At 40.4% G+C, this 15,666-nt stretch overlaps 1 protein-coding gene across 1 annotated transcript in view; it reads left to right on the forward strand.

Annotated features, from left to right (window-relative positions):
- The window catches only part of LOC106567507 (gamma-aminobutyric acid receptor subunit beta-2), a 95,654-nt gene that overhangs the window by 58,938 nt on the left and 21,050 nt on the right, over positions 1–15,666 (forward strand). The gene's annotated exons all lie outside the window — the stretch shown is intronic.

Below are 15,666 nucleotides of genomic sequence, written 5' to 3' on the forward strand. Positions count from 1 at the left end.
TTCTGAAGATATCACATATTGTGAGATGGAAGCTTTGTCAGGTTCAGAAGATGGAAGGGAAGAGAGAATGAAGAATCAGAAACATGATTACATTTTGACTGGGTAAAGAGAGGGGTAATTACAGGGCACCTGTATACAGTACACTGTCCAAGATACATTATATGTCTGTAAGCAATAATAAATATCCAACACTTAATTACTCAAATCATTATTGTGAGAGCACTTAACAAGCACAATACAATTATTGTGATGCAATTAGTTACTCTCCTATAAATTGTTCCATTAATATGCCCCTATGTCTTCATATTAATTTGATTGTAATGAAATACGTCTTTGGCGCAGACTTGTTCTCTCCCGGGAGTAGTAGTGTGATGAGACTGGCGTTCTCATGGTGGGCAGTGGTTTCTTCCCGGCTTCTCTATAATGCATGTATAATGCATTGGCTTATTTCACTGTAGAGCCTCTAGCCCTGCTCATTATACCTTATCCAACCTCTCAGTTCCACCACCCACACATGCGATGACATCACCTGGTTTCAATGATGTTTCTAGAGACAATATCTCTCTCATCATCACTCAATGCCTAGGTTTACCTCCACTGTATTCACATCCTACCGTACCTTTGTCTGTACATTATACCTTGAAGCTATTTTATCGCCCCCAGAAACCTGCTCCTTTTACTCTCTGTTCCGGACGTCCTAGACGACCAATTCTCATAGCTTTTAGCTGTACCCTTATCCTCCTCCTCCTCTGTTCCTCTGGCGATGTAGAGGTGAATCCAGGCCCTGCAGTGCCTAGCTCCACTCCTATTCCCCAGGCGCTCTCTTTTGATGACTTCTGTAACCGTAATAGCCTTGGTTTCATGCATGTTAACATTAGAAGCCTCTTCCCTAAGTTTTTTTTATTCAGCGCTTTAGCACACTCTGCCAACCCGAATGTCCTAGCCGTGTCTGAATCCTGGCTTAGGAAGACCACCAAAAACTCTGAAATCTCCATCCCTAACTACAACATTTTCAGACAAGATAAAACGGCCAAAGGGGGCGGTGTTGCAATCTACTGCAGAGATAGCCTGCAGAGTTCTGTCCTACTATCCAGGTCTGTACCCAAACAATTTTAAACTTCTACTTTTAAAAATCCACCTCTCTAAAAACAAGTCTCTCACCGTTGCCGCCTGCTATAGACCACCCTCTGCCCCCAGCTGTGCTCTGGACACCATATGTCAACTGATTGACCACCATCTATCTTCAGAGCTCGTGCTGCTAGGTGACCTAAACTGGAACATGCTTAACACCCCAGCCATCCTACAATCTAAGCTTGATGCCCTCAATATCACACAAATGATCAATGAACCTACCAGGTACCACTCTAAAGCCGTAAACACGGGTTCCCTCATAGATATCATCCTAACCAACTTGCTCTCTAAATACACCTCTGCTGTTTTCAATCAAGATCTCAGCGATCACTGCCTCATTGCCTGCATCCGTAATGGGTCAGCGGTCAAACGACCTCCACTCATCACTGTCAAACGCTCCCTGAAACACTTCAGCGAGCAGGCCTTTCTAATCAACCTGGCCCTGGTATCCTGGAAGGATATTGACCTCATCCCTTCAGTAGAGGATGCCTGGTTATTTTTTTTAAATGCCTTCGTAACCATCTTAAATAAGCATGCCCCATTCAAGAAATTTAGAACCAGGAACAGATATAGCCCTTGGTTCTCTCCAGACCTGACTGCCCTTAACCAACACAAAAACATCCTGTGGCGTTCTGCATTAGCATTGAACAGCCCCCGTGATATGCAACTTTTCAGGGAAGTTAGAAACCAATATACACAGGCAGTTAGAAAAGCCAAGGCTAGCTTTTTCAAGCAGAAATTTGCTTCCTGCAACACAAACTCAAAAAAGTTTTGGGACACTGTAAAGTCCTTGGAGAATAAGAGCACCTGCCCACTGCACTGAGGATAGGAAACTCTGTCACCACCAATAAATCCACTATAATTTAGAATTTCAATAAGCATTTTTCTACGGCTGGCCATGCTTTCCACCTGGCTACCCATACTCCGGTCAACAGCACTGCACCCCCCCACAGCAACTCGCCCAAGCCTTCCCCATTTCTCCTTCTCCCAAATCCATTCAGCTGATGTTCTGAAAGAGCTGCAAAATCTGGACCCCTACAAATCAGCCGGGCTAGACAATCTGGACCCTTTCTTTCTAAAATGATCTGCCGAAATTGTTGCAATTGTTGCAATCCCTATTACTAGCCAACCTCTCTTTCATGTCGTCTGAGATTCCCAAAGATTGAAAAGCAGCTGCGGTCATCCCCCTCTTCAAAGGGGTGGACACTCTTGACCCAAACTGCTACAGACCTATATCTATCCTACCCTGCCTTTCTAAGGTCTTCGAAAGCCAAGTCAACAAACAGATTACCGACCATTTCGAATCCCACCGCACCTTCTGCACTATGCAATCTGGTTTCAGAGCTGGTCGTGGGTGCACCTCCACCACACTCAAGGTCCTAAACGATATCTTAACCGCCATCGATAAGAAACAATACTGTGCTGCCGTATTCATTGACCTGGCCAAGGCTTTCGACTCTGTCAATCACCACATCCTCATTGGCAGACTCAAAAGCCTTGGTTTCTCAAATGATTGCCTCGCCTGGTTCACCAACTACTTCTCCGATAGAGTTCAGTGTGTCAAATCGGAGGACCTGTTGTCCAGGCCTCTGGCAGTCTCTATGGGGGTGCCACAGGGTTCAGTTCTTGGGCCGACTCTTCTCTGTATACATCAATGATGTCACTCTTGCTGCTGGTGAGTCTCTGATCCACCTCTACGCAGACGACACCATTCTGTATACTTCTGGCCCTTCTTTGGACACTGTGTTAACTACCCTCCAGACGAGCTTCAATGCCATACAACTCTCCTTCCGTGGCCTCCAACTGCTCTTAAATACAAGTAAAACTAAATGCATGCTCTTCAACCGATCGCTGCCTGCACCTGCCCGCCCGTCCAGCATCACTACTCTGGACTGTGCTGACTTAGAATATGTAGACAACTACAAATACCTAGGTGTCTGGTTAGACTGTAAACTCTCCTTCCAGACTCACATCAAACATCTCCAATCCAAAGTTAAATCTAGAATTGTCTTCCTATTTCGCAACAAAGCATCTTTCACTCATACTGCCAAACGTACCCTCGTAAAACTGACCATCCTACCGATCCTCGACTTCGGCGATGTCATTTACAAAATAGCCTCCAATACCCTACGCAATAAATTGGATGCAGTCTATCACAGTGCCATCCGTTTTGTCACCAAAGCTCCATATACTACCCTCACTGCAACCTGTACGCTCTCGTTGGCTGGCCCTTGCTTTATACTCGTCGCCAAACCCACTGGCTCCAGGTCATCTACAAGACCCTGCTAGGTAAAGTTCCCCCTTATCTCAGCTCGCTGGTCACCATAGCAGCACCCACCTGTAGCACGCACTCCAGCAGGTATATCTCTCTGGTCACCCCCAAAACCAATTCCTCCTTCGGCCGCCTCTCCTTCCAGTTCTTTGCTGCCAATGATTGGAACGAACTATAAAAATCTCTAAAACTGGAAACACTTATCTCCCTCACTAGCTTTAAGCACCAGCTGTCAGAGCAGCTCACAGATTACTGCACCTGTACATAGCCCATCTATAATTTAGGCCAAACAACTACCTCTTCCCCTACTGTAATTATTTATTTATTTATTTTGCTCCTTTGAACCCCATTATGTCTATTTCTACTTTGCACTTTCTTCCACTGCAAATCTACCATTCCAATGTTTTACTTGCTATATCGTATTTACTTCGCCACCATGGCCTTTTTTGCCTTTACCTCCCTTATCTCACCTCATTTACTCATTTTGTATATAGACTTTTGTTTCTACTATATTATTGACTGTATGTTTGTTTTACTCGATGTGTAAATCTGTGTTGTTGTATGTGTCAAACTGCTTGCTTTATCTTGGCCAGGTCGCAATTGTAAATGAGAACTTGTTCTCAACTTGCCTACCTGGTTAAATAAAGGTGAAATATTATAGTTTTTTTTTATGTATGTAACTCTGGGCTGTAGTAAGTGCAGTAGTCCACATAACATATATCTGGGAAGCGATAACCGTGGGCTGTATTATTCAACAACATGGCCGGCTCCAGGCACAAATGACTTTAGGGCCTCAGGCCGCTAGGTGGCCTCCAACCCCCTCCCAAAATGTACACTACCATTCAAAAGTTTGTGGTCACTTAGAAATGTCCTTGTTTTTGAAAGAAAAGCATATTTTTTTGTTCATTGAAATCAAATAAAATGGATCAGAAATACAGTGTAGACTTCGTTCATGTTGTAAATGACTATTGTACCTGGAAACGGTATATTTTTTATGGAATATCTACATAGGTGTACAGAGGCCCATTATCAGTAACCATCACTCCTGTGTTCCAATGGCACGTTGTGTTAGCTAGTTCAAGTTTAGCATTTTAAAAGGCTAGTTGATCATTAGAAAACACTTTTGCAATTATGTTAGCACAGCTGAAAACTGTTGTACTGATTAAAGAATCAATAAAACTGGCCTTCTTTAGACTAGTTGAGTATCTGGAGCATCCACATTTGTGGGTTCGATTACAGGCTCAAAATAGCCAGAAACAAATAACTTTTTTTCTGAAAGGAGTGGGAGGCCCCGGTGCACAACTGAGCAAGAGGACAAGTACATTAGAGTGTCTAATATGGCAGTGTGTGTGTGTGTGTGTGTGTGTGTGTGTGTGTGTGTGTGTGTGTGTGTGTGTGTGTGTGTGTGTGTGTGTGTGTGTGTGTGTGTGTGTGTGTGTGTGTGTGTGTGTGTGTGTGTGTGTGTGTGTGTTGTATCAATATGCATGGGTGTGTATGTTTTTTGTGTGTGTGAGCGTAAGTAGTGTGAGTGTGTGTGTGTTTGTGTTGGAGTGTGCGGGTAGAGTCCAGTGAATGTGCAGAGAGCCAGTGCAAGAGAGTCAAAAAAAAAAATACAATCTTGCTTAGGGCCCTGTTGAACAATGTCAAACTCCTGCAGTCATATAGGCATGTTATAGTAGTTGCATAGTTTAGTACATACACAGACCTTTGTTAATAAAGCATACTGTATGGACTACTACACTGTTTAAATTGAGCTGCCAGTGCCACATGTAGGTGCAGTAGATTAGATTACATCTTGCTTCTTTCTGAACACCTTTTTCTAAAATAAGTCTATGAATATCATTATGTAATCATTGTCCAGACAACCTTGAGTACATTGCTTTTTTCTCTGACAACTTTGAAGCATTGAAATGACCTATTTTGAGAGAAAGAGAGATTAAATTACACCTGTGTACCATTTGGAGAACATATATTGTGTTCGAGCGCATAATGCCACAAGTAGACCCACATACCAGCCTTATCTCTCCACCTACATGCTGTTTTTCTTTCTAAGATGTCTTGGCAAAAGTTGAGATGCCACATTATTGGGGTGGTTTTACGCTGTTGTCAGTGTGAAATTATGAAATTATCATCTCAATGTTCCACCAAATAATAGTTACATTTTCTGCACCAGCGGTGCACAACGTATAGAGCAGCACTGCTATGATATCCTCTTTCAGAAACCACAAATGTCCTCTGGGGTCTGAACAGTTTGTACACTGGAGTTTATTTCATGCCTTAGATGTTCCTTTTGCCGCTCCTGCACGTTTGCCAACCTGCTGAGCTGAAGATAGATAGCTCACTGCACACTGCCAGACTTTAGAGCCAAGCTTTTAATTGGACACCAGGAATAAGATTAAAGTAGCTTTGAACCAACGGTATCAAACATGAATTTTAGTCATGTTTAAGAAGAACCTCCCAAGCACATATGCATCAGCTGTTTTGGATTTTGATTCTGATTTTCCTGTGCTCTCTCCAGTTAAAGGGGCAATTATATTTGAAATATTGAAATGATTGCATTTTTGAGGTATTTGTATTTCGCGCCACTTGATTCCACTGGCTGTTGAATAAAGTGGGAGGCTAATGTCCCACCTAGCCCATTGAAGTTAACAAGTCACATAATAAGTTGTATGGACTAAATAAATGTCATAAAACAATATGAAAACTTAAAAACACACTGTCCACGTGATACCCTAACCACACTGCAGATGATGCGAAATATGATATATTCCGCTACAAGAGCAAAACACAAAGTCTTATTTAACCATTTAAGTAATGTTGAACCCATGATGGATTTTAAACAGCTCTCCTGTCATAGGGGTCGTTGAATGGAGACCAAGGCGCAGCGTGTATAGTGCTCATTCTTTGACTTTAATGAAGACACTTTCAACAACAAAACAACAAACGACCGAGAACAGTCCCGTCAGGTTCACTAGACTAAACGGAAACAACCACCCACAAAACCCCATGAAAAACAGGCTGCCTAAGTATGGCTTCCAATCTGAGACAACGATAGACAGCTGCCTCTGATTGGAAACCACACCTGGCCACAACATAGAAAATGACAACATAGAATGAAACTCTAGACAACCCACATAGAAAACAGAAAACCCAAAACACATAGACAAAACACCCCCCTGTCATGCCCTGACCAATCTGCTAGGGAAAAATGACCTCATACCAGGGTCAGGACGTGACATCTCCAGTGTAATTGCTTGCTCTCACTCTTACACACTACTCAGGCGCAATCCCATAACCGCTTGCACACATTATTTCTGGGTCTCTTAACGTGACACTGCCATCTAGTCGATGTAAATTAACATAGCTACGTGCTTTAAGCATCTGGCTAAATCTGTACCCCACACATGCAATTATCTGTAACATCCCTCACTCGAACAGTGAATTTCAAACACAGATTCAACCACAAAGACCAGGGAGGTTTTCCAATACCTGGCAAAGAAGGGAACCTATTGGTCGATGGGTAAAAAAAGAAAGAAATCATACGTTGAATATCCCTTTGAACATGGTGACATTATTAATTACACTTTGGATGGTGTATCAATACACCCAGTCACTACAAAGATACAGCCGTCCTTCCTAACTCAGTTGCCGTAGAGGAAGGAAACCGCTCAGGGATTTCACCATGACGCCATTGGTGACTTTAAAACAGTAACAGAGTTCAATGGCTGTGATAGGAGAAAACTGAGGACGGATCAACAACATTATAGTTATTCCATAATTCTAACCTAATTGACAGTGTGAAAAGAAGGAAGCCTGTATAGAATACAAATATTACAAAACATGCATCCTGTTTGCAACAAGGCACTAAAGTAATACTGCTGAAAATGTGTCCCGAATACAAAGTGTTATGTTTGGAGCAAATACAATGCAACACATTACTGAGTACCACTCTCCATATGTTCAAGCATAGTGGTGGCTGCATCATGTTATGGGTATGCTTGTAGTCATTAACGCTAGGGAGTTTTTCAGGATAAAAAATAAATTAGCTAAGCCCAGGCAAAATCCTAGAGGAAACCTGGCTCGGCCTGCTTTCCACCAGACACTGGGAGATTAATTCACCTTTCAGCAGGACAATAACCTAAAACACATGGCAAAATCTTACCAAGAAGACAGTGTATGTTCCTGAAAGGCCAAGTTACAGTTTTAACTTAAATCTGCTTGAGAATCTATGGCAAAACCTGAAATGATTGTCTAGCAATGATTAACAACCAATTTGAGAGAGTTGAGAGAGCTTGAAGAATTTTGAAAAGAATAATGGACAAATGTTGCATAATCCACATGTGGAAAGCTCTTAGAGATTTACCTAGAAAGTATTCACTGTCAAAGGTGATTCTCACATGTATTGACTCAGGGGGTTGAACACTTCTCTAATCAAGATATGTTAGTGTTTTTATTAATTTATTTATTTTATGTTAGAATTGTTCTTCCACTTTGACTGAGTATTTTGTGTAGATCATTGACAAAAAATTACAAATAAATATATTTTAATCCCACTTTGTAACACAACAAAATGTGGAAAAAGTCAAGGGGTATGAATACTTTCTAAAAGCACTGTATACCCATTGATCCTGGAAGAATATAACTTACAAATGCCTCATGAGCTTAGTTCAACTTTTATACCCCATCACAACCCAAAATGCAGTATTCATGTAAGCTTGTTTTACTCCAATGTTTATAAACAAAGTAATTGTTAACACTATATAGCCTCAAAACATGGTTAAAACAATAAAATAGCTCTTAAAATGCATCATATAGGGATGATTTCTGTGTTTTGAAAGTTACATATTTGGAAAACTTAATTGATGACAAGGAAAACATTTTGGGACTGTGTCAACAATGGACTAATGAAATAAATACCAAAATATAATTTTGGTGTGGAATTTTCGTTTAAGTCTACCTGTGTAGACCTTTGTTTGGTATGTCTGAAACTCTCGTTGACTCAATGCATACTTTACTGACTTTACTGAGGCTTCGGCTACTACTAACTAATACTAACTGATATCCATCCTCGTTTAGGATTTTCATGATTTACACAAAATTCAAAGTCAAGCGCATCTCTCAAGTTAGGATTTTACCTTAAGAGAGTATACCCCCAGGATTCACTTGTCACTTTATTTCAATGCTACTCAAGTTTGATCCCCTAACAGAGACACATTTGAACGTTTGATTTGAACCAAAATGTTTATTTTGAAGTCAAGGTACAGTATATTATTAGTAAAGTCCATATATAGTTTCCCCTACCACACTCTGACAAAGGCCTCCTTCCTTGGAACAATAAAACAAATCAATTTCTTTATTTTCTTAATTTTATAAGAAATGTCTTTCTTTTCTTTCTTGTACAACTTTCTTTTATAAGCTGTATAAAATGCCTCCAGTCAGATGGGCCTAGGACATGACCAGCCCTAGTTAAACAGCTTCAGTATTATTATTATTATTATATTTCCAACTGTCACAACCGTCGTTGTATGTAGACCAAAACGCAGCAGGTATGTGAATGCTCATCTTCCTTTTATTGAAGAAAAACCAAACAAAACACTTACACAAAACAAACGACGAAAACAGTCCTGTAAGGTGCTCAGACTATACACGGAAACAACCACCCACAAACACAAGAGAAAATAAACCCACTTAAATATGGCCTCCAATTAGAAGCAACAACAACCAGCTGTCTCTAATTGGAGGTCGTTCCCAAAACTAACATAGAAAAACTAGAAAACCCACATAGAAATAGAAAACAGAACATAAACCAAAACCCCGAAAGACACTAAACAAACAACCCCTGCCACGCCCTGACCACACTACAATAACAAACAACCCCTTTTACTGGTCAGGACGTGACACACACTATGTTATCAAGAGGGAATTTTATTTATTTCAACCAAGGACATGGTTTAATTCTTGGATCGGGTCTGGAGCAATCCACTGCACAAGGAATTCTGAGCCTATGTGGAAAGGCAGGGAGTTTTCTCCTCTCCCCCTCTCCTCTCTCCCCCATTTCCTCCCTTCAGTTATTGTGCACCACCGATTCTGCATTGGGATCCATCCAAGCAAAATGCAGTGATGTAACAGAAAATAGAGGCTAAATATAATTAGCAAAGTCAGGCTCAATGACATTGAAACAATGGAGTTAAGTGGATCAGATAAGCTCAACCAACCAAGCAACGGCCAGATCTAGACATCTCTATAGCAAGGGATGAAATTATGTTTATTGTGTATGCTCTATGATAATAACGTATTGGTTATTGCAAATTAACTTTGATTTCATAATTGCAAACTTCACGTAATAATATGCTGTATGCTTTATTAACTAAATATGATATCCTAAAAGCAAATAGCTCTTAACAGTCTTTTGGAAATAGCCTATCCCACATGTTTCCAATTAAACACATACCATTGTGTAGTAATCTGCTCTTTTAAAGCTCACACATTGTGGGATATGAGCACCAATCAATTTTTTTGTACAGGATGATCCAGAAATTAGAACACATTCTGAACATAATATGGTAAAACCAGTTTCTGAGTGACTTAATTATTTATAGCATCTAAATAGGTCACCAGTAGTAATTATGAGGAGAAAGCTGAAGGAGGAGAGGAGAGAGGAGGAAGAGAGAGGGAATGCCTGCATGGGACTAATCAATGAGGCAGTGGGAGAGTTCCTGAATAATCCTGTCATAGATCAGCCCAGCGGTCTACCCGCTTGCTCACACCACACTCTCACACTTACATATACATGTATCGTGCCTTCAGAAAGTACAGTTGAAGTCAGAAGTTTACATACACTTAGGTTAGAGTCATTAAAACTTGTTTTTTAACCACTCTAAAAATGTCTTGTTAACAAACTATAGTTTTGGCAAGTCAGTTAGGACATCTACTTTGTGCATGACACAAGTAATTTTTCCAACAATTGTTTACAGACAGATTATCTCACTTATAATTCACTGTATCACAATTCCAGTGGGTCAGAAGTTTACATAGCTTAAACAGCTTGGAAAATTCCAGAAAATGATGTCATGGCTTTAGAAGCTTCTGATAGGGTAATTGACTTCATTTGAGTCAATTGGAGGTGTACCTGTGGTCGGTCTTCCCTGTGGCTCAGTTGGTAGAGCATGGTGTTTGCAACGCCAGCATGGTGTGTGCAACGCCAGGGTTGTGGGTTCGATTCCCACGGGAGGCCAGTACCAAAACAAATGCATGAAATGAAATGTATGCATTCAGTACTGTAACTTGCTCTGGATAAGAGTGTCTGCTAAATGACTAAAATGTAAAAATGTTGTATTTCAAGGCCTTCCTTCAAACTCAGTGCCTCTTTGCTTGACATCATGGGAATATCAACCTCTTACATCTAGACGTTCCGCTAGCGGAACACCTGCTCCAATATCCAATGATAGGCGTGGCGCGAATGACAAATTCCTCAAAAATACAAAAACTTCAATTTTTCAAACATAGGACTATTTCACAGCATTTTAAAGATAAGACTCTCCTTTATCTAACCACACTGTCCGATTTCAAAAAGGCTTTACAACGAAAGCAAAACATTAGATTATGTCAGCAGAGTACCAAGCCAGAAATAATCAGACACCCATTTTTCAAGCTAGCATATAATGTCACAAAAACCCAGAAGACAGCTAAATGCAGCACTAACCTTTGATGATCTTCATCAGATGACACACCTAGGACATTATTTTATACAATACATGCATGTTTTGTTCAGTCAAGTTCATATTTATATCAAAAAACAGCTTTTTACATTAGCATGTGACGTTCAGAACTAGCATACTTCCGGGGAATTTGCTAACAATTGACTAAATTACTCACGATAAACGTTCACAAAAAGCATAACAATTATTTTAAGAATTATAGATACAGAACTCCTCTATGCACTCGTTATGTCCGTTGAAAGGACATTTTGCAATATTCTAAGTACATAGCCCAGCCATCACGGGCTAGCTATTTAGACACCCGGCAAGTTTAGCACTCACCAATATCAGATTTACTATTACAAAAGTTTGATTACCTTTTGTTGTCTTCGTCAGAATGCACTCCCAGGACTGCTACTTCAATAACAAATGTTGGTTTGGTCCAAAATAATCCATCGTTATATCCGAATAGCGGCGTTTTGTTCGTGCGTTCCAGAAACTATCCGAAATGGTAAATCAGGGTCGTGCGCAATTCGTGACAAAAAAAATCTAAATATTCCATTACCGTACTTCGAAGCATGTCAACCGCTGTTTAAAATCCATTTTTATGCAATTTTTCTCATAAAAAAGCGATAATATTCCGACCGGGAATGTCCATTTAGCTAAACAGAGGAAAGAAAACAAAGCTTTCGGTCGACGCGGGCACGAGCCTGAGTCTCACAGTACTGTAACGAGCCACTACCCAAACGCGCTACTTTGTTTCAGCCAGAGCCTGCAAAGCCACGATTCAGCATTTTGCCGCCTTCTGAGAGCCTATGGCAGCCGTAGGAAGTGTCACGGTACAGCTAAGATCCTCACTCTTCAATAAACAGAGACAAGAAGAACGACACCTTGTCAGACAGGCCACTTCCTGCATGAAATCTTCTCAGGTTTTTGCCTGCCATATGAGTTCTGTTATACTCACAGACACCATTCAAACAGTTTTAGAAACTTTAGGGTGTTTTCTATCCAAAGCCAATAATTATATGCATATTCTAGTTACTGGGCAGGAGTAGTAACCAGATTAAATCGGGTACGTTTTTTATCCAGCCGTGTCAATACTGCCCCCTAGCCCTAACAGGTTAAAATGCTGTAAAATAGTCATATGTTTGAGAAATTTAAGTAATAGCATTTCTAAGGTATTTGAAAATTGCGCCACTGGATTACACTGGCTGTTGCGTAGGTTGGACGAATTCGTCCCGCCTAGCCCAGAGAGGATAACATCTTCAATATGCGCCTCGGAGTTTGATAAGAGGACGCATAGTTGTGTCCCCGATGTGTCTGTCTTCACTTGTAGCCTTCTTCGGAGCTGAGATAGATGCCTGTGAAAAGAACCCAAACATGTAACGGGCATTGACTAATAAGAATTGAGATATCTAAGAGAGCCATGTGAGTGAGAGGTGCTTCGGAACACACAGCTGGGAGTAGGGAATTATAATTATTATATTCAGCCCAAGGGCACAACGGCCAATGGCCGCAAAATGCAAGTATTTCTTTAGGGGGCATTACGGCCACACTATGGGGATGCCGCAGGGAAATTCAAGGCATTGTCAAGTGCTTGTCAAATTGTGAATGAGAGACTGATGAAGTGTGAACAGTCTGTGCAAGAAACAAAGCAGAGCTCATGCCTTTCATGCAACTTTTTTCAAATCATCATTACAGTTGCATCATGCAGCCTTAGAATGTATAAAAAATCTAAACACATAGCCCACTGTTTGTATCATAACTAAAGTTGCATAAATAACTTTAAATTAAGCATATAGGAGGAAACGTTTCTTCGTTAACCACTCAACACAGAGTAGGCGTATGTGCACATACTCCAACCGAAATCGTTTAGAGAAAACATCCTTTCTATTTTATTCAGCCATGTTCAACTGTATTCTTCATACTATAAAATAATGGCATGGAATTCTAAGCAAATCTTGTCTGCTAAATGAACTAGTAAAGCCCACTGCATAGGCAGATCAAGGCCTAACATAAGGACAACTCAGAGTATGCTATTCCGTTCTTCTGAAATAGACAATATTTTCTTCATATCATGTTTCTTTAGACCTGTCTAAAATAAATAATGAATTTATTGTGATAATGTAGGCTATATTAATGTAGACTGTAGTCTACATGTAGACTTTTTAAAATGTAAATTTTCCAAAGGTCTGGGTCAGTGGCTTGTAGGCTATGCGTGGAAGCCAGTTTATGTTAATTAATGGTCAATTACCGTGAGATCGGCAGTTATTTGCTTGACAATCAACGGCTGACAAGATTTCATGACCGCCACAGCCCTACTGGACACCTGCTCGGACATCTCATTCCAAAATCATGGGCATTAATATGGAGTTGGTCCCCCTTTGCTGCTATAACAGCCTCCACGCTTCTAGGAAGGCTTTCCACTAGATGTTGGGTGCCTTAGTGAGGTCGGACACTGATGTTGGGTGATTAGGCCTGGCTTGCAACCGGTGTTCCAAGTCATCCCAAAGGTGTTCTGGGGTGTTGCGGTCAGGGCTCTGTGCAGGCCAATCAAGTTCTTCCACATCATTCTCGACAAACCATTTCTGTATGGACCTCGCTTTGTGCACGGGGGCATTGTCATGCGGAAACAGGAGAGGGCCTTCCCCAAACTGATGCCACAAAGTCGGAAGCACAGAATTATCTAGAATGTCATTTTATGCTGTAGTGTTAAGATTTCTCTTCACTGGAACAAATTATTTCTCCTCTACAAAACTTTACAGTTGGCACTATGCATTGGGGCAGGAAGCATTCTCCTGGCATCCACCAAACCTAGATTCATCTGTCGGACTGCCAGATGGTGAAGCATGATTCATCACTCCAGAGAGATTGCTGCAGAGTGCAATGGCGGCGAGCTTTACACCACTCCAGCCAACTTTTGGCATTGCGCAGGGTGATCTTTGGCTTGTGTGCGGCTGTTCGGCCATGGAGACCCATTTCATGAAGCTCACAAAGAAACAGTTATTGTGCTGACATTGCTTCCAGAAGCAGTTTGGAAGTCGGTAGTGAGTGTTGCAACCTAGGACAGATTTTTTTTTGTTATGTGCTTCAGCACTCGGTGGTCCCGTTCTGTGAGCTTGTGTGGCCTACCACTTTGCGGCTGAGCCGTTTCCACTTCACAATAACAGCACTTAAAGCTAACCGGGGCCGCTCTAGCAGGGAACTGACTTGTTGGAAAGGTGGCATCCTGTGATGGTGCCACGTTGAAAGTCACTGAGGTCTTCAGTTAGGCCGTTCTACTGCCAATATTTGTCTATGGAGATTGCATGACTGCATGCTCAATTTTCATCGCCTGTCAGCAACGGGTGTTGCTGAAATATCAAAATCCACTAATTCCAAGGGGAATTCAAATACTTTTGATTTATAGTGTACACTCCCCTACATATTTATTTGGATAGTGAAGCTACATTTTTTTATTTGTCTCTATACTCCAGCATTTTGGATTTCAGATCAAATGTTTTATAATTATGAGGCGATAGTACCGAACGTAGCTTTTCATTTGAGAGTATTTTCATAGAAAGGAATGCACTTTATATATCTAGTCCGCCTATATGAATGTCTCATAAGTATTTAGACAAATTCAATTATAGTTTATTAAATTGAGTCAAAAGTTTAGTATTTGGTCCCTATATTCCTAGTACTTAATGGCTACATCAAGCGTGTGACTCTACAAACTTGTGTTTGTAGACACAATATGTTTCTGAATACTTCTACATTAATGTGAATGGTTACCATGATTACAGATAATCATAAATTAATCATGACTAACAATGAGTGAGAAAGTTACATATTCACAAAGATCACCATTACCGATAACAGGGGAGGTTAGCATTTTTGGGGGATATGATATTTATTATCCATAATCATGGTAGCATCCACATTTATGTAGAAGTGTTCAGAAACATATTCTATTCTTATTTACAATAAAAGTGACTCCAAAATGACACTGACACATGACTTACCATTAGTTTCTATTGGGCACAACATAATCTGAAACACAACCAAAGTGAACTGCAAATGCATCCAACAAGTTTGTAGTCACACGCTTGAAGTAATCATTGCGTGCTAGGAATATGGGACCAAATAGTAAACATTTGACTAAATGTAATACTCTATAAGTGAATTTGGCCAAATACTTATGACACCTTCAAATGGGGGTATGAGATACATACAGTAAAGTACTTTTCATTTCTAAACGGTAAAAAAAATATGTATGAAAATACCCTCAAATAAAAGATGACATTCTGTACCGTCGCCTCATATAAAAAATGTGTTCTTAAACCCCAAATACTAGAATATAGAACCAAATTAAATGTTTTATCTTCACTGTCCAAATAAATACATAGGAGAGTGTATTAGTATCGATCCAAGTGGTAGACATATTAGGTTTACACTACAGTATTTACAATGGTAATGATTCAGTCAACACATTATTTGTATGCCTAATTGATGATTGTGTGCCTACAAGTGTTCATGTTGAATTAATAATCCTTCCAGACACATACACATTAATTAAATTTCTGA

This window comes from Salmo salar, chromosome ssa13 (genome assembly GCF_905237065.1).
Source record: "Salmo salar chromosome ssa13, Ssal_v3.1, whole genome shotgun sequence".
Lineage (NCBI taxonomy): Eukaryota > Metazoa > Chordata > Actinopteri > Salmoniformes > Salmonidae > Salmo > Salmo salar.